Here is an 18,602-nt window from a genome sequence, read left to right as displayed (position 1 = left end):
TTGCGGTTGTTTGCTTTTAGCCAATCAGGGGCAGTATTCTCGTAACTGTCCCTTTTGAAAACGTGCCTTTTGCGTCCCTTTCATCGCGACGTACTTCCGGTTAAGCAGTGGGCGTTGGTGGTAGGTTTTCCGCGCTTGCGCTACGTCACTTGCGGTTGTTTGCTTTTAGCCAATCAGGGGCGGTATTCTCGTAACTGTCCCTTTTGAAAACGTGCCTTTTGCGTCCCTTTCATCGCGACGTACTTCCGGTTAAGCAGTGGGCGTTGGTGGTAGGTTTTCCGCGCTTGCGCTACGTCACTTGCGGTTGTTTGCTTTTAGCCAATCAGGGGCGGTATTCTCGTAACTGTCCCTTTTGAAAACGTGCCTTTTGCGTCCCTTTCATCGCGACGTACTTCCGGTTCCCTTATGAAAATTTCTACGTCCAGTCAAAAGACAGTCTACGTCCCGAAGGAAACAGACTGCGTGCGTCCCGTGTGTTTCCTCTGTGTTGGAATTTCGCCACCGACTTTCTGCATCCTTCAAGTGTCCCGTGTGTTTCCGTCCTCCATGCGTCCAGTCTATCTCCCAAAGGCAACACAGACACCATACGGCCTTTGTGTGTCCCCTGTATGTCTCGAAGGCAACAGACCGCATTCGTCCCTTGTGTGTCCCCTGTATTGAAATTTCGCCACCGACTTTCTGCGTCCTCCAAGAATCCTTTATGTTTCCGTCCTCTACGTGTCCCACAAGCTTCCACCTTTTGAGTGCCCTTTGCATGCTGTCAAATAACAGCGCCCAACAGCCAGCTGCATGTGGAAAATGTCAGCCAGCTCCACAGTCACTGTTTCATGCTGCAGTTGTTTCTGTAAGACCAAGCTGACGAAAATCACATGAATCACACATGACTCTTGCAAACCTGACTATTTTATTCAGGTCGGATCCATACGTGCTGCTGCCGCCTGCCACACCAGGTGTCTCGTCATCTTTACCCCTCACAGGACGGGATAGCCACTGCCACACTTGAACCTGAAATGACAAACGCATTGATCGCATATGAAGGGGTTTAAACAAACACGTCTCAAACATTTGCTGGTTATGCTTATAAATATAAAGGAGTGTTCCCATACAAAACTGAACCAAGTATCCTGAAAGAGAAGGTACAACTTCTAGGTTGCAAAATCAGCCACAAAATTTAGACCACATAAATTAACTAATGAGCTTACGAACAACAAATATGACATACTGTTACATAGGCAACACAACCCAGAACTAAGTACTGTTTAGATTCATGGCCTCCTCATGACAGGCATTTATACAGCCTCGCAAGAACATTTGAGAGATGAGATTATTGCAGCAGCACTGTGGGAACAAAGCAATATGGGGTGGGGGGGGGCAGAGAAGGCAACATAAAATTGCATGAACATGCCAAGACAGGCATTGATCAGTCGTCATTATGAGTAGTTGCTTGTGTCTACGCATTCTTTGGAACCTATAAAGGCAGCAGTTTTTTTGTGCATTTCGTTTACGAGACAGCACTTGCATTGTCTAGTTTGTTTGTCTGAGCTTGCTGACAAAAAGCAAAATGTACATCTCCATGAACTCACCAACCTCTAGGTTGGCTCCTCACTTTTTATATGTCCTTGTGTCGATGGGTCGACCAGAACATGGGTAAATAAAGCAGAAGGAAGTGTGCACCCCCCATGTGAATTCCATAATTATTGCTAGATACAAATATAAATTCATCCTTTGGGCATTAAGAAGGTGCACATGTATACCAGAGATCTGTGACTGGGGGATGGGGGGCTCTTCAATAATTATGTCAGCGGTATTAACCCTTTCACTGTTGGGGGTTTCTGGCCATGACGCACCCCTAGTGTCGGATTAATTTCCGGAATATCAAGGAAGGAACACAGTGATTTATATGACTATGATAGCGTCTGGAACGTAACACGTCAAAAGGAAAGAGCGTGGGTGAGAAATCGCCTTTCCAGATATTTTCAGTTTGCCGTGCACACTTCCGGGAGGATGGCCCATCATTTCAACACCAGAATCTGATGCTGTGGAACCCACACCCCTTCTTCAGATGAGAAACTCTCAGAGTGCAAATTCGAGCTCAGCTCATTTTCGAATTGGAATCGAAGAACCATCGCTCCTATCTGCAGTCGAAGGCCCCGCGCGGTCAGCCATCCGAAAGTAACGGCACGCATAGAGGGAGCACTTTCAGCAGCCCCACAACGCACAGAAATGGTGCCTTCTGAAATCATGATGGCAGATAGAGATAAAAAGGTATACAATCTTAATACAACAACCTCATGTGCTGCTGAAACACGAGGTTGTTGCTGACACGAGGTGTGTGCTGGGGTAACCTGGCACGCCGTAGCAGACACAGGAACAGAAATAAAAAACAACCCTAGAAAACCGTGGTGGATAGCACACTTGCACCCATAATTGCACGCGTGCCACGTGGTCACTCATCCCAACAGATGTACAGCGCACGGAGTGACCCCCAAGCAGCGAAAGCTGGGCGTGGTCGCTCTGTACTTTGTGAAAATACAAGCTACTAGAAAGATTCGACAGATAGCACAAACAGTGCAGGTGCGCCAACTTTGCACCATGGCATGAATTTTTCAACGCACAACAGAAAACGCACCGGTATGTCAGTGACACTGTGGAGGAGAAATTCGAAAACAAACCAGGACATCAGTGACAGTGAAATGGTTAAAGCGGTCGAATACAGCAAATTTAATTTCAGGGTTTATACTTATCAGCAATCAGGAAAGCTACCACAGTAACTTGAGCTGACTACTCTGTAACGTGCACTCAAATGCTAAAAACACACAAGCGTTTTTGCATATGTTTGCACACAGAGCATTCATACTGTTCGGAAATAATGCAGGTTTTTCCTACTATAAACATCATAATATTGCTCCCAACCACGCCATTTGATTTGTTTACAAAATGTTTTGTTACAAGCACCAGGCCACACCCTGCAATCTTATCCTTTTTTAAGGGAACCGTCTTTTTCCCCTTTTTCCTTTGTATGCTGCACCAGCAGTCTTGTTTGATATGGAAAGGGTGTTGCTTTGCGATCCCTATCCTAGCTTTTCCCGTTTTTTATTGAAAATGTTCTCGATCTAAATGAATGAGTGCAAAAGAAACCCTGCGGCATTCAATTCGCCAACGCTCATCCATGCACGTCCCTTTGCTGACTCCTTCGAGGTTTGTGTTTTTTTATGTTCACTGCAGAGCACAAGTTTGCTCCGATAATGTATATTTTTACAAAAACCCTGCATTATCCGTGGCTACATAACAATATTCCAAACAAGTCTGATACACAAACCAGAACCCCCCACAGCTCTTTCTTCAATTGCTGAGTACCCTTCTACAATTAGGACCATCATTATATTTGCTAGAGTAAATAGCTGTTCAAGGGGGGGGAGGGGGCTACGATGGCCAGTGAGACTCATGAAACTACAAGAGACTACAAGAAACAAAGTGGCAAAAAGGCACGCAATACACCCTTTTCACTGCTAGGCACAAGTTGCATCTAGGGCATTAAAGTGAATTCACCTAAATTCTATTTCTGGGTGCATGGAATTGTTTCACTCATGTAATGTAATCCATAATATGACTTTTGAGTAGAAGTCTAAAGATCTAGTTCATCTGTAATAGGCGGTACAAGAAAAATCCCCACACGCTGTCTGTGGCCACCACGCAACTACCACAGTGAACAAGGGTGACAAAGTCGTTATTAATTAATTCATGGAGCAAGGACGCAGCCCTGATGCGACAAAAAATATAAGAAAGGTACCAGGAAGTTTCTCACCCTCATCGGTTCCTTATTTTTTGTCCCATCTCTGCAATTTTCTTATGTCTTAATATCACTAAGGTACCACAAGGATGCCACAATGGTTTTCTACATTTTCATGTCCTCTCAGCCTTCAAAATCAAGATTTTCATGCATTTCACAGCCGTAATGAACTACACTTACAGGTCGTGCAGGATAGATAGAAACAGGAGGCAGCCAATTCTTCTGGTAGCTCACAACGTACATCCTCCATGTCAAACACCTGGCCCTGTAAAAAATGGAAGTTCAAGTAGTAAACAAGCCGTAAATATGCGGTATAATGCCGTGAAATACTCGCTCTGACAGGACATGACAGAATTTCTTTTTTGTAGGTGCAAAAAAGGCACCTTCAGTTCTTTCAAGCTAAAAAATAAGTACAGGGCCCGCTGATTGAAACGCGACACTGCGAGCGCGTAGCCGCCAATACATGCAGCGCCGTCCATGGAAGCTAGTTGTTGCATTGTGGTATACTGCGAGGATGAGAGCGCATTGACCGTAGGCTTACTGCTTCCGGTTGCCAATGCGCGGGACTGTGGTTCCCCGCAGCGACAGCAGGGCGCTGCGAGCCTGGAGCGCTTGTGGCCAGGAACGAGCCTCCAACCGTTGGGCCTCGAGCGAGCGCGACGGTTGTAGCTTGGCTGTGCGCGCAGCCGATTTCGCGACATAGTAAGCGCGCGCTCTTGTTACGCGTGCCCTTCCGATGTGGCACAGTAGTGTTCATATAATGCACAGTCACCCTCATCAGAATAAAAGAAACTTCTGTACGCAGGAACACCAAACTTTATTCCAGGATGTAAACTAAAACAGGAAAGACGCCTTTGCAGGCACGTTTGCGTGTGGTGCGGTGCATTAGTACTTCGTCGGCTCTCCTCTTTTTTTTAGTTTATATCATGGAATAACGTTGGCTACTCCTTTGTGCAAATGCTCGTTTTATTCAGATAAGCGTGACTGTGCCTTACATGCAAATTATCTGTATCGCATCAGAACGGCACGCGTAACAAGAGCGCGAGCACATGATGTTGCGACATTGGCTGCACGGAACGCCAGGCCGGTACCACCGCCGCACAAACACGCTCCTGCGCACCAGGCTCGCAGCGCACCGCTGTCCTTGCGATGAACCACTGCCCCGCTTATTGGCAACCGGAAGCAGCAAGCTTATGGTAAAAACACTCTCATCCTCGTGGTATACCACAATGCAACACCTAGCTTCCACGGGCGTCCACTGGCGGCGCTGCATGTAGCGCAGGCCACGCGCTCGCAGTGTCGCGTTTCAATCCGTGAGCACTGTATATGCATGACAATCCTTACAAAGCTTTCAGCCATACTTTAAAGGAACAGAAGCAACCTTACACTGAATTAATGTTAAACTAAGCCTATTAAATATCCCTAGGACGTAGAAATCTGGCCTCAGATTTCCACTGTGCAAGCATATTCTCTGGTCCAGAGGGTGCGAAACGTGGTTACGGCTTTTAAAGGAGCCATGAAGAGAAAACACAAGTTTGGTTCATTCAAAGGATTGCGTTGCTAGAATCATGCTGACACCATTTTTAACATAAACTCCACTCAAATAAGCTACAAATTAGGAACAAAGGAAATGGCCATGCGACCCACTAGCTCATTTCCTGCAACAGAACCTATGTCATACCAGCCAGCTCTGCAGTTGGCGGGGGGCGGCAACAGCAAACGCGAATTAGGCAGAGCCTATAAGCTTGCCGAACGAACTATTCGCGCTTAAATTTAGGGCACATTCTTTTTCCAGTAGTAAGAATGGTCGGACCAACAGTAAAGGTTAGGAAAGCACATGTAAGAATAGCAGTACCGATGCGTCCTTCTGTTGGTACTGCACGCACTATGCTTGGTTTAGCTGCACAGGACTGCGGGGCTTTGGGGTTGTCTCGGACAACACTGGCCGATTGACACAAGCAACGGTGTCTTACGTGTCCATATTTGTGGAGCGAGCACTACGTTTCACGAAACGATTATTTTCTCGCTGAACAAAAACAAGCCAGGTTTAAATACGGTAAAAACAAACCAAAAGCAGAAAGCGGCTTGCAACGGTATGGTGACACCATCTAGGTTCACTAACGGTAAAGAAGGCTTCCCAATCGGCTGCAGAGCCGTCGGTTCCTGTGATGTCATTGCAGACCCTGAACATGCACGATATAGCAGGAAAACCAAAATTTTAACTTCAATTAATTAATTTCTCGTTGAATAAAGCATCTTTGCATTTGGACAAGTGCTGGGTGCACCATAACACACGAAATCTTTCGAATAACACAAACTTGTATTTTGTCTCCATGGCGCCATTAAAATTCTCTCTGAGGCACATGGTGAACATCTCAGCGTGCCAATACCACCAAGGGGTAGGCAAGTTGAAATGCTGACGAAACGAAAAAACGGGATGGCGAAGGAGCACGGTGGCAAGCCCACGCCCTGTTTAATCTTCTTCGCACCGTGATTGTATCCCCATCACATGCATATTTGTAAAAATCAACACGTTCAACCCATGCTCAACATGTTACGGTCAACACAATTTATGCAAGCCAGCTACAAATAACGTCACACCACACAAGAATTTCTGTCTGATCATGACGATGCTGGATGAGCTTAGGAAGGTGGAAAAATTTCTTGCATTTAAACAGTGAAAGCTGCCCTGTGACTGCACCAGCAATGCAGGCTGGAACAGCATATTTTCAAGCTGCGACGTCTAAACAATTATCTGGTCAAATGTTCACTGCCTAAAGACCTTGTGCATGTGGTACTACTTATAAAGTTGCTAGCAATGCTTAAATGTTGAAAATTCAAAGTATATGCAACTCTTTCGTATTATAACTGCAAATGTAATGCAGCCTCCTTGCATTTCTTTACCCGTAAACGAAAACTACCCGTTAGAACAATGCTAAGCTGCCTACGTCCTGTAAAAGATATACTGTGGGTCAACTGCCTCCTAAAAAAAAAAAAAAATCGGGGAGTGGGCGTTTTGTTTTACAACCATTAACGCAGTTTTCTTTCTTTTTTTTTTTTTATGCAACAAGCTTTAGCGGTCGAATCCACCCAAGCCAAGCGGCGGCCGCTGGCCCGTCAGCATGATAACATTTTCGTTGCCGGCAATGGCAAGGATCACTCACACAGCATACTGGCCGCCGCTCCTGGAAGCCCATTCATGTGACCGCGCCGACGCAGCCGGTAATTTATAATAAAAGAAGCGCGGCGAGCCGAACACCAAGGAAAATACTCAACACGTTTAACGAAACGGCGCAGCGGCAGCGCGCAAGAAAATTTTAACATGCACCACGATAAACAATCACTTACGGCAGAACACGCAGCATTTTTCACACGTCGCGTCGACAGACTGGAACTTGCAGTAGAGACTCTTGATTCACGTAGGCACGCACAACTTGTCAGGTGTTTTGTCAAATGGCGACCTCGATGTGAGTTTGCCACAGCAGCGCAGTACGGCGACGACACAGGCGCTTTGCCAGCACTCACGATGTTTCAGGTGGCACAAGATCACTAACACGTAATATTACGACAGGAGGAGCACGTAGTAATTCACGTAACACCAGCAAATCGAAAACAAACCACCAAAACCACGCACAACGAACCAGACATGTCTTTTCTTGCGCACCTATAACAATGACTGCATATATGCTAGCCTAGGCTAGACTTATTACTACAGTTGGCTATCTGGTAGTCATAGAGTTTTAGCAGGTACTTGGTTACTTCATGATCACCCCTGAAGCAAACTAGGCAGACGCCATTATAGTATTTTGTTAAAGTTGATAATAGCAAACATATATATAATGGCAGTATATTTTCTTGATGCGAGCAACGTCTTTTGTTGTCGTAAGTTGTTGCTACTCAAAAGAAAATAAAAATGGATTAACAAACGAAGTTATTATCATCGTCATCTACATCTAGATTGACTGTTTTGTGTTTTGTTCAGCGTCCAAGCATTCACTGTTTGTGGGCTTTTCACAAACAGAACGGCCGGATAAAAAAATTATTCTCGCAGACATACGCAAACACACGCGCACACGCATACGCATACACACGCGCGCGCACACACACACACACACACACACACACACCACAGGCACACACACACCTGCGCGCGCGCGCACACGCACGCACGTACGCACGCACACGCACACACATGCACGCACGCACGCACGCGCGCTTACAAAAGTACCGTGCGTCAAATCCACGCAGGCAAACAATTCACTCAAATAGAGGCTTAGCAAGACTATGTATGCTCAAATATTTATACCTATATTTAGCACGCCAACACGTTGCGTTTTGGTGGCCTGGTGACGTGTGCGTTGCTCACGCGGTCGGGATGTCTGCGGGTGTTGCCCTGTTGGTACGAAGGAGTTTGGGGGCAACCCTAGAGACCGTCACCGCGTCCGAGTGTGGGCGTTTTGTTGTGTGCGATTTTGTTTTATCGTCAAGCGAATGGCGCTTGATCTGTGTGTACGCGCCCACAAAGGCAGCGGAAAGGAAAGGTTTTTTTGAGGATGTTCGCGGGCTTTGCGATACGGAGAGGCTTGTTATTTTACTTGGCGACTTTAATTGCGTATGTTCCGCGCAAGACAAAAGTAGCTCGACAAGGTTCCGCGATGCGAGTACGATAGTCTTAACTGATATCGTCGCTGACTTTGCGCTGGAAGATGTGGGTGATAGCCTTGGCAGTAGCGGTTCCGTTCGCTATACACACTTCCAGGGCAGCAGTCATGCGCGTCTCGACAGAGTGTATGTTTCGTCAGAGATTCTGCCGGAGTGTGATAGCTACCGAGTCTCCCCTGTTTCCTTCAGCGATCACTGCCTTGTGACCGTAACCGTTGGTAGAATTGCAAAACCAGGCAACGCGTTCTGTTGGGGGCTTTCGAAGCTTAATAACAAGCTGCTGCAGGATGAACTTTTCACTGAGGCCGTTAACGCATGCGCACGGACGTTTTTCTGTGGTGAAGAGAACCTTAACTTTACGCTCAATTGGGAGCTCTTCAAACAAGAAGTTAAGTTAAAGGCCATTGAAAGATCATCCGCAATCAAATACGACGAGAAGCAAAGAGAAGTCTGGTTACGAAGTACCCTGGACGTTTACGTTAAGGAAGAGTGTGAATCGCCTGGGGCGTTGAAGGATGACATTAGAGGACTAAAAGCGCAGCTCGAAGTAATAGATAAAGAGAAGTATGAGGGTGCGCTTGTGCGCGCAAGAGCTGAACGATTTTTGCACGGGGAAGCGCCGACTAAAAGAGCGTTCAGTGCGGAAAAAAAGTATGCTCGCAGAAATGCGATAGTGGAAATTGAAGCCGAAGGTGTGGTTTATAGTGACCAGGCTAATATAGAGCGTTGTTTTTGTGACTTTTATAAAAATTTGTTTTCTTGTCATCCTGTCAATGCCGTCAAGTTTAGAGAAGAGTTTACGTCTTTGTTACCGTGCTTAGACGAGGAAGTTAAGGCGCATCTCGAAAGAGATATTACAGTAGAAGAGATACGCGGCGCTATCGACGAGTTGAGCCCAGGGAAGACGCCGGGCCCTGATGGCCTGAGCGCCGCTTTCTACAAGGCGTTTAAGGGTGACATCAGCCCGGTTTTATGTAAAGTTTACTCTGAGGCGTACCACATAGGTGTGCTGCCACCTTCTTTTCTTGTGTCTCACACTGTGTTTATACCGAAATCGGAGGAGGTTGCGAAACTCAGACAGATCCCTGGGTATCGTCCTATTAGTCTGACAAATGTCGACTATAAGGTTTTAATGAAAATATTGGCTAGCCGCTTACAGACTGTCATAAAGGACGTGGTAGGGCCGCATCAAACGTGCGGGATCAAAGGGCGGTCGATAGTTACAAATATTCATACTGCCCGAAGTGTTCTCGAGTGTTGTGACGCCATGCAAGGGACTTTGGCAATGCTCCAGGTAGACATGGCTAAAGCCTTCGATCAGGTGTCTCACGAACTTTTGTTAAATATGTTGGAACACGTGAATGTTGGTTCTGTTATTCTTAATGGTGTGCGCATGGCGTACACTGGGTGTTCTACGAGGCTTGTTATTAACAAAACGATCGGCACACCCGTTCCTGTTCAACGTGCCGTTCGTCAGGGTTGCCCATTATCTCCGTTGCTTTTTTGTTTGTACATTGAAGCCTTTTGTTTAAGTGTAATCAGGAGCGAAGACGTCAAAGGTTTTAAACTTCAGTCGTGTGAAGTGCGGGTGTTAGCTTACGCTGACGACATTGCTCTCTTTTTTGTTGATAGGAGAAGCATAAGTATTGCTGTAAACACCTTGAAAATGTTTTGTAAGTACAGTGCCAGTGGTGTTAATTGGCAGAAATGTCTAGGCTTCTGGCATGGCCAGTGGGACAGTACGCCTAGTGTTTTCGAGTGTATCAGCTGGCAGACGACGCCGGTGAAGTACTTGGGAGTGCCCCTCGAGAACTATGTAGACAGCGACCCTTACTGGCGCAGTCAAACAGTCGAATTGCGTGAAAAGGCCGAGAAATGGAAGGGTAGCGGACTTTCAATATTTGCGAGGGCCTCAGTGTGTAATGTGTTTTTAATTAGCAAACTGTGGTACGTTCTACAGGTGTTGCATTGTTCGCGGGCACATGTACAGGCCTTGCACCGAGTTTTTGCTGTGTTGATTTGGGAGTCGTCATGGGAGAGAACCAGCCGTACGAACCTGTTTCGGCGCGTGCGTCTTGGTGGCCTGTCATTATCGCATCTGTTTTTGCGTCAAGTGGTAAATCGTTTTTTGTTTCTTCGGGATGTGAAGGACCCCTTTTTGCGCACTGTGTGTCAGGTGAAGTTGGCCAGAGCGCTTCCTGATTTTGTTGTAACGTCAGCTTCTTTTTCGTTTGGCGCAACGAAAGGCTACTTCCGTGAGGTGGTACAAGCCACCATGTTTTTGCGTGCACGCTTCACGCTAGAGTACTTATCTAGTGTGACGCGTAAAAGATTGTATAATGACCTCGTTGATTCCGTACTTCCCGTTCCATTGTATAGATCGCTCTACTGTGTAGGGCCAGGACAGGATGTGCTTAAGCGTGTGAAACGTATGGCGATTGGCCTATGGGTTAAGACTTTTTTCTTTAAACTTCACTCGGGCATCCTTGATGTGAAAACGTGGCAGAAGGAAAAGGGAATGTTTTTGCCGGGTGGGGTGGACTGCTACCCGTGCAGAAAACCCGAGACTGTAGAACACGTGTTTTTGGACTGCTGGGACGGGGTCTTCTTTTGGGACGTGCTTCAGCGGACCCTCAAAAAAGATTTCCCTCTGGACGCTCACGGCATTAGGTTTTTACCGATTGAGAGTGACGAAATACCTTACGACCTCGTGATGGTCCTGGCCCTACATGCAATTTGGAAATCCCGCATGGCCATACGCCATAGGGACGTGGACGCTAAATGGTCAAGGGAATATTTTGTTGATTCAATGCGCATGATTATTGAAGTGTGGAGGGCTCAGCCTGAGCCTCCAGAGTGGTTGCCTGTGATGGAAACACTGACCAACCTCAAACAATTTTAATCGTTTTTCTGCTGGCAAGGTGATGACTAGCAGTTTTATCGTTGCAGTTTTTTGTTTGATGGTGCTTGTTTTGTGCTGAAATATTGCAATAAAAAAAAAAAAAAAAAAAAAAAAAAGTTTTGGTGGCCTGGCGGTTAAGTACTCGCCTACTGTCCGAAAGGGCGGTGGTTCGAAACCAGCACAGTGATCTATTTTTTTTTTACCCGTGTTTTAATTGAAGTTTTTCTGCCTTAGGTTATATTTTGACATTGTTGTTGCTCTTGTTGCTCTCGTCTGGCGGTGTCCCTTTTTTTTTCTGCCGCAATATATTTCTACCGCAAGCTCTACCCCAATAAACAGTACACCGCTTCAGCATTTAGTTGCAAGGATAAGCCATTTTACAACGACCCTGAAGGAAAACACAGACTAGGACAATCGGAAGCCACTTTTTAGGTTGTTTTTGTTTTCATTGATTTGTTTTCTATACGGCTTTTTGTTTTCTTTTTACTTTTTCTGGTCTGTATATTCTTCTCCCTCCCACTTTTTTTCGTAAGCGGAGGTACGAGGCACTTCGAACAGCCTCGTTCAATATGTATCCTTCTTACGCCACTGTTTCGTACAAACGTACCAGTTCGTAATATTAATTCTGCGAATTAATCAGACCTCACTAGCACGAAATAACGTATACAGTGCTGCAGAATTTCCACAAACCATCGGCGTTGTTTCTTACCATCTCTAGCCAAGCCAAAAAACTTAACCTTTCGAGCATAATTAAGGCTTACATGCTCGACTTTATGTTTACTTGAGGAAGCACAGCACGATTGTTTAGTTTGCGGCTCTTCAGAAAAAGAATGTAAGGCAACAAATAGTTATACTTCTACCCAATGTCCTAGAGGCAACACAAAAGACATAAGTCAGTCTTTTGACTTCATTTTGCCTTCAGTACATACACAAGCAACAGCATTACGGCACACAGAAAAAGAATTAAGACAGCAAATCCAAGTTCTATCTTCCATCCTTTGTCCTAGAGGCAACACAGGGGAAACAGGCCAAAGTCTTTTGACTTCATTTTGCCTTGAGTACACACATGGGCAATATCATTGCGGAACTCAGAAAGAGAAGAAAGCAAGTCAGTTTTAAAGTTTTATACTTCTCATCCGAAATAAAATCTCGTATACAAATTTAAACTTTGTCTTTACCATAGTACATATAAAGGTAAAACATCATGGCTGTTTATCCGGCAGTCTATAAAAAGTACACAGCCTGCTTATGTCCTAGAGGTAACACAAAGGAAAAGTCAAAAGAAAGGCCACACAGTCAACATGCAGGAGACACAAAGTAAACAGAAAGGAAAAGTTCATTTTCATAAGGGTTAAGCAGTGGGCGTTGGTGGTAGGTTTTCCGCGCTTGCGCTACGTCACTTGCGGTTGTTTGCTTTTAGCCAATCAGGGGCGGTATTCTCGTAACTGTCCCTTTTGAAAACGTGCCTTTTGCGTCCCTTTCATCGCGACGTACTTCCGGTTAAGCAGTGGGCGTTGGTGGTAGGTTTGCCGTGCTTGCGCTACGTCACTTGCGGTTGTTTGCTTTTAGCCAATCAGGGGCGGTATTCTCGTAACTGTCCCTTTTGAAAACGTGCCTTTTGCGTCCCTTTCATCGCGACGTACTTCCGGTTAAGCAGTGGGCGTTGGTGGTAGGTTTTCCGCGCTTGCGCTACGTCACTTGCGGTTGTTTGCTTTTAGCCAATCAGGGGCGGTATTCTCGTAACTGTCCCTTTTGAAAACGTGCCTTTTGCGTCCCTTTCATCGCGACGTACTTCCGGTTAAGCAGTGGGCGTTGGTGGTAGGTTTTCCGCGCTTGCGCTACGTCACTTGCGGTTGTTTGCTTTTAGCCAATCAGGGGCGGTATTCTCGTAACTGTCCCTTTTGAAAACGTGCCTTTTGCGTCCCTTTCATCGCGACGTACTTCCGGTTAAGCAGTGGGCGTTGGTGGTAGGTTTTCCGCGCTTGCGCTACGTCACTTGCGGTTGTTTGCTTTTAGCCAATCAGGGGCGGTATTCTCGTAACTGTCCCTTTTGAAAACGTGCCTTTTGCGTCCCTTTCATCGCGACGTACTTCCGGTTAAGCAGTGGGCGTTGGTGGTAGGTCTTCCGCGCTTGCGCTACGTCACTTGCGGTTGTTTGCTTTTAGCCAATCAGGGGCGGTATTCTCGTAACTGTCCCTTTTGAAAACGTGCCTTTTGCGTCCCTTTCATCGCGACGTACTTCCGGTTAAGCAGTGGGCGTTGGTGGTAGGTTTTCCGCGCTTGCGCTACGTCACTTGCGGTTGTTTGCTTTTAGCCAATCAGGGGCGGTATTCTCGTAACTGTCCCTTTTGAAAACGTGCCTTTTGCGTCCCTTTCATCGCGACGTACTTCCGGTTAAGCAGTGGGCGTTGGTGGTAGGTTTTCCGCGCTTGCGCTACGTCACTTGCGGTTGTTTGCTTTAAGCCAATCAGGGGCGGTATTCTCGTAACTGTCCCTTTTGAAAACGTGCCTTTTGCGTCCCTTTCATCGCGACGTACTTCCGGTTAAGCAGTGGCCGTTGGTGGTAGGTTTTCCGCGCTTGCGCTACGTCACTTGCGGTTGTTTGCTTTTAGCCAATCAGGGGCGGTATTCTCGTAACTGTCCCTTTTGAAAACGTGCCTTTTGCGTCCCTTTCATCGCGACGTACTTCCGGTTAAGCAGTGGGCGTTGGTGGTAGGTTTTCCGCGCTTGCGCTACGTCACTTGCGGTTGTTTGCTTTTAGCCAATCAGGGGCGGTATTCTCGTAACTGTCCCTTTTGAAAACGTGCCTTTTGCGTCCCTTTCATCGCGACGTACTTCCGGTTAAGCAGTGGGCGTTGGTGGTAGGTTTGCCGTGCTTGCGCTACGTCACTTGCGGTTGTTTGCTTTTAGCCAATCAGGGGCGGTATTCTCGTAACTGTCCCTTTTGAAAACGTGCCTTTTGCGTCCCTTTCATCGCGACGTACTTCCGGTTAAGCAGTGGGCGTTGGTGGTAGGTTTTCCGCGCTTGCGCTACGTCACTTGCGGTTGTTTGCTTTTAGCCAATCAGGGGCGGTATTCTCGTAACTGTCCCTTTTGAAAACGTGCCTTTTGCGTCCCTTTCATCGCGACGTACTTCCGGTTAAGCAGTGGGCGTTGGTGGTAGGTTTTCCGCGCTTGCGCTACGTCACTTGCGGTTGTTTGCTTTTAGCCAATCAGGGGCGGTATTCTCGTAACTGTCCCTTTTGAAAACGTGCCTTTTGCGTCCCTTTCATCGCGACGTACTTCCGGTTAAGCAGTGGGCGTTGGTGGTAGGTTTTCCGCTCTTGCGCTACATCACTTGCGGTTGTTTGCTTTTAGCCAATCAGGGGCGGTATTCTCGTAACTGTCCCTTTTGAAAACGTGCCTTTTGCGTCCCTTTCATCGCGACGTACTTCCGGTTAAGCAGTGGGCGTTGGTGGTAGGTCTTCCGCGCTTGCGCTACGTCACTTGCGGTTGTTTGCTTTTAGCCAATCAGGGGCGGTATTCTCGTAACTGTCCCTTTTGAAAACGTGCCTTTTGCGTCCCTTTCATCGCGACGTACTTCCGGTTAAGCAGTGGGCGTTGGTGGTAGGTTTTCCGCGCTTGCGCTACGTCACTTGCGGTTGTTTGCTTTTAGCCAATCAGGGGCGGTATTCTCGTAACTGTCCCTTTTGAAAACGTGCCTTTTGCGTCCCTTTCATCGCGACGTACTTCCGGTTAAGCAGTGGGCGTTGGTGGTAGGTTTTCCGCGCTTGCGCTACGTCACTTGCGGTTGTTTGCTTTAAGCCAATCAGGGGCGGTATTCTCGTAACTGTCCCTTTTGAAAACGTGCCTTTTGCGTCCCTTTCATCGCGACGTACTTCCGGTTAAGCAGTGGGCGTTGGTGGTAGGTTTTCCGCGCTTGCGCTACGTCACTTGCGGTTGTTTGCTTTTAGCCAATCAGGGGCGGTATTCTCGTAACTGTCCCTTTTGAAAACGTGCCTTTTGCGTCCCTTTCATCGCGACGTACTTCCGGTTAAGCAGTGGGCGTTGGTGGTAGGTTTTCCGCGCTTGCGCTACGTCACTTGCGGTTGTTTGCTTTTAGCCAATCAGGGGCGGTATTCTCGTAACTGTCCCTTTTGAAAACGTGCCTTTTGCGTCCCTTTCATCGCGACGTACTTCCGGTTAAGCAGTGGGCGTTGGTGGTAGGTTTTCCGCGCTTGCGCTACGTCACTTGCGGTTGTTTGCTTTTAGCCAATCAGGGGCGGTATTCTCGTAACTGTCCCTTTTGAAAACGTGCCTTTTGCGTCCCTTTCATCGCGACGTACTTCCGGTTAAGCAGTGGGCGTTGGTGGTAGGTTTTCCGCGCTTGCGCTACGTCACTTGCGGTTGTTTGCTTTTAGCCAATCAGGGGCGGTATTCTCGTAACTGTCCCTTTTGAAAACGTGCCTTTTGCGTCCCTTTCATCGCGACGTACTTCCGGTTAAGCAGTGGGCGTTGGTGGTAGGTTTTCCGCGCTTGCGCTACGTCACTTGCGGTTGTTTGCTTTTAGCCAATCAGGGGCGGTATTCTCGTAACTGTCCCTTTTGAAAACGTGCCTTTTGCGTCCCTTTCATCGCGACGTACTTCCGGTTAAGCAGTGGGCGTTGGTGGTAGGTTTGCCGCGCTTGCGCTACGTCACTTGCGGTTGTTTGCTTTTAGCCAATCAGGGGCGGTATTCTCGTAACTGTCCCTTTTGAAAACGTGCCTTTTGCGTCCCTTTCATCGCGACGTACTTCCGGTTAAGCAGTGGGCGTTGGTGGTAGGTCTTCCGCGCTTGCGCTACGTCACTTGCGGTTGTTTGCTTTTAGCCAATCAGGGGCGGTATTCTCGCAACTGTCCCTTTTGAAAACGTGCCTTTTGCGTCCCTTTCATCGCGACGTACTTCCGGTTAAGCAGTGGGCGTTGGTGGTAGGTTTGCCGCGCTTGCGCTACGTCACTTGCGGTTGTTTGCTTTTAGCCAATCAGGGGCGGTATTCTCGTAACTGTCCCTTTTGAAAACGTGCCTTTTGCGTCCCTTTCATCGCGACGTACTTCCGGTTAAGCAGTGGGCGTTGGTGGTAGGTTTGCCGCGCTTGCGCTACGTCACTTGCGGTTGTTTGCTTTTAGCCAATCAGGGGCGGTATTCTCGTAACTGTCCCTTTTGAAAACGTCCCTTTTGCGTCCCTTTCATCGCGACGTACTTCCGGTTAAGCAGTGGGCGTTGGTGGTAGGTTTGCCGCGCTTGCGCTACGTCACTTGCGGTTGTTTGCTTTTAGCCAATCAGGGGCGGTATTCTCGTAACTGTCCCTTTTGAAAACGTCCCTTTTGCGTCCCTTTCATCGCGACGTACTTCCGGTTAAGCAGTGGGCGTTGGTGGTAGGTTTGCCGCGCTTGCGCTACGTCACTTGCGGTTGTTTGCTTTTAGCCAATCAGGGGCGGTATTCTCGTAACTGTCCCTTTTGAAAACGTGCCTTTTGCGTCCCTTTCATCGCGACGTACTTCCGGTTAAGCAGTGGGCGTTGGTGGTAGGTTTGCCGCGCTTGCGCTACGTCACTTGCGGTTGTTTGCTTTTAGCCAATCAGGGGCGGTATTCTCGTAACTGTCCCTTTTGAAAACGTCCCTTTTGCGTCCCTTTCATCGCGACGTACTTCCGGTTAAGCAGTGGGCGTTGGTGGTAGGTTTGCCGCGCTTGCGCTACGTCACTTGCGGTTGTTTGCTTTTAGCCAATCAGGGGCGGTATTCTCGTAACTGTCCCTTTTGAAAACGTCCCTTTTGCGTCCCTTTCATCGCGACGTACTTCCGGTTAAGCAGTGGGCGTTGGTGGTAGGTTTGCCGCGCTTGCGCTACGTCACTTGCGGTTGTTTGCTTTTAGCCAATCAGGGGCGGTATTCTCGTAACTGTCCCTTTTGAAAACGTGCCTTTTGCGTCCCTTTCATCGCGACGTACTTCCGGTTAAGCAGTGGGCGTTGGTGGTAGGTTTGCCGCGCTTGCGCTACGTCACTTGCGGTTGTTTGCTTTTAGCCAATCAGGGGCGGTATTCTCGCAACTGTCCCTTTTGAAAACGTGCCTTTTGCGTCCCTTTCATCGCGACGTACTTCCGGTTAAGCAGTGGGCGTTGGTGGTAGGTTTGCCGCGCTTGCGCTACGTCACTTGCGGTTGTTTGCTTTTAGCCAATCAGGGGCGGTATTCTCGTAACTGTCCCTTTTGAAAACGTGCCTTTTGCGTCCCTTTCATCGCGACGTACTTCCGGTTAAGCAGTGGGCGTTGGTGGTAGGTCTTCCGCGCTTGCGCTACGTCACTTGCGGTTGTTTGCTTTTAGCCAATAAGGGGCGGTATTCTCGCAACTGTCCCTTTTGAAAACGTGCCTTTTGCGTCCCTTTCATCGCGACGTACTTCCGGTTAAGCAGTGGGCGTTGGTGGTAGGTCTTCCGCGCTTGCGCTACGTCACTTGCGGTTGTTTGCTTTTAGCCAATCAGGGGCGGTATTCTCGCAACTGTCCCTTTTGAAAACGTGCCTTTTGCGTCCCTTTCATCGCGACGTACTTCCGGTTAAGCAGTGGGCGTTGGTGGTAGGTTTGCCGCGCTTGCGCTACGTCACTTGCGGTTGTTTGCTTTTAGCCAATCAGGGGCGGTATTCTCGCAACTGTCCCTTTTGAAAACGTCCCTTTTGCGTCCCTTTCATCGCGACGTACTTCCGGTTAAGCAGTGGGCGTTGGTGGTAGGTTTGCCGCGCTTGCGCTACGTCACTTGCGGTTGTTTGCTTTTAGCCAATCAGGGGCGGTATTCTCGTAACTGTCCCTTTTGAAAACGTGCCTTTTGCGTCCCTTTCATCGCGACGTACTTCCGGTTAAGCAGTGGGCGTTGGTGGTAGGTCTTCCGCGCTTGCGCTACGTCACTTGCGGTTGTTTGCTTTTAGCCAATCAGGGGCGGTATTCTCGCAACTGTCCCTTTTGAAAACGTGCCTTTTGCGTCCCTTTCATCGCGACGTACTTCCGGTTAAGCAGTGGGCGTTGGTGGTAGGTTTGCCGCGCTTGCGCTACGTCACTTGCGGTTGTTTGCTTTTAGCCAATCAGGGGCGGTATTCTCGTAACTGTCCCTTTTGAAAACGTGCCTTTTGCGTCCCTTTCATCGCGACGTACTTCCGGTTAAGCAGTGGGCGTTGGTGGTAGGTCTTCCGCGCTTGCGCTACGTCACTTGCGGTTGTTTGCTTTTAGCCAATCAGGGGCGGTAT

General features: G+C 47.9%; 1 long non-coding RNA gene across 1 annotated transcript; it reads right to left on the bottom strand.

The window, feature by feature from the left end:
* Window positions 1–894: 894 nt before the first annotated feature.
* LOC144160907 (uncharacterized) lies at window positions 895–7,456 on the bottom strand. Its single transcript, XR_013320438.1, has 3 exons — window positions 7,139–7,456; window positions 3,971–4,055; window positions 895–1,005 (listed from the first exon to the last, which is right to left on the bottom strand). It is a non-coding gene; the product is annotated as an uncharacterized LOC144160907 (long non-coding RNA).
* Window positions 7,457–18,602: the final 11,146 nt, after the last annotated feature.

The sequence above is a fragment of the Haemaphysalis longicornis genome, unplaced genomic scaffold, assembly GCF_048455015.1.
Source record: "Haemaphysalis longicornis isolate Haplotype H1 unplaced genomic scaffold, Haemaphysalis longicornis Haplotype H1 scaffold_11, whole genome shotgun sequence".
Taxonomy (NCBI): domain Eukaryota; kingdom Metazoa; phylum Arthropoda; class Arachnida; order Ixodida; family Ixodidae; genus Haemaphysalis; species Haemaphysalis longicornis.
The sequence above is the reverse complement of the archived record's forward strand: the minus strand, read 5'-3'. Positions and strand labels throughout refer to the sequence as shown.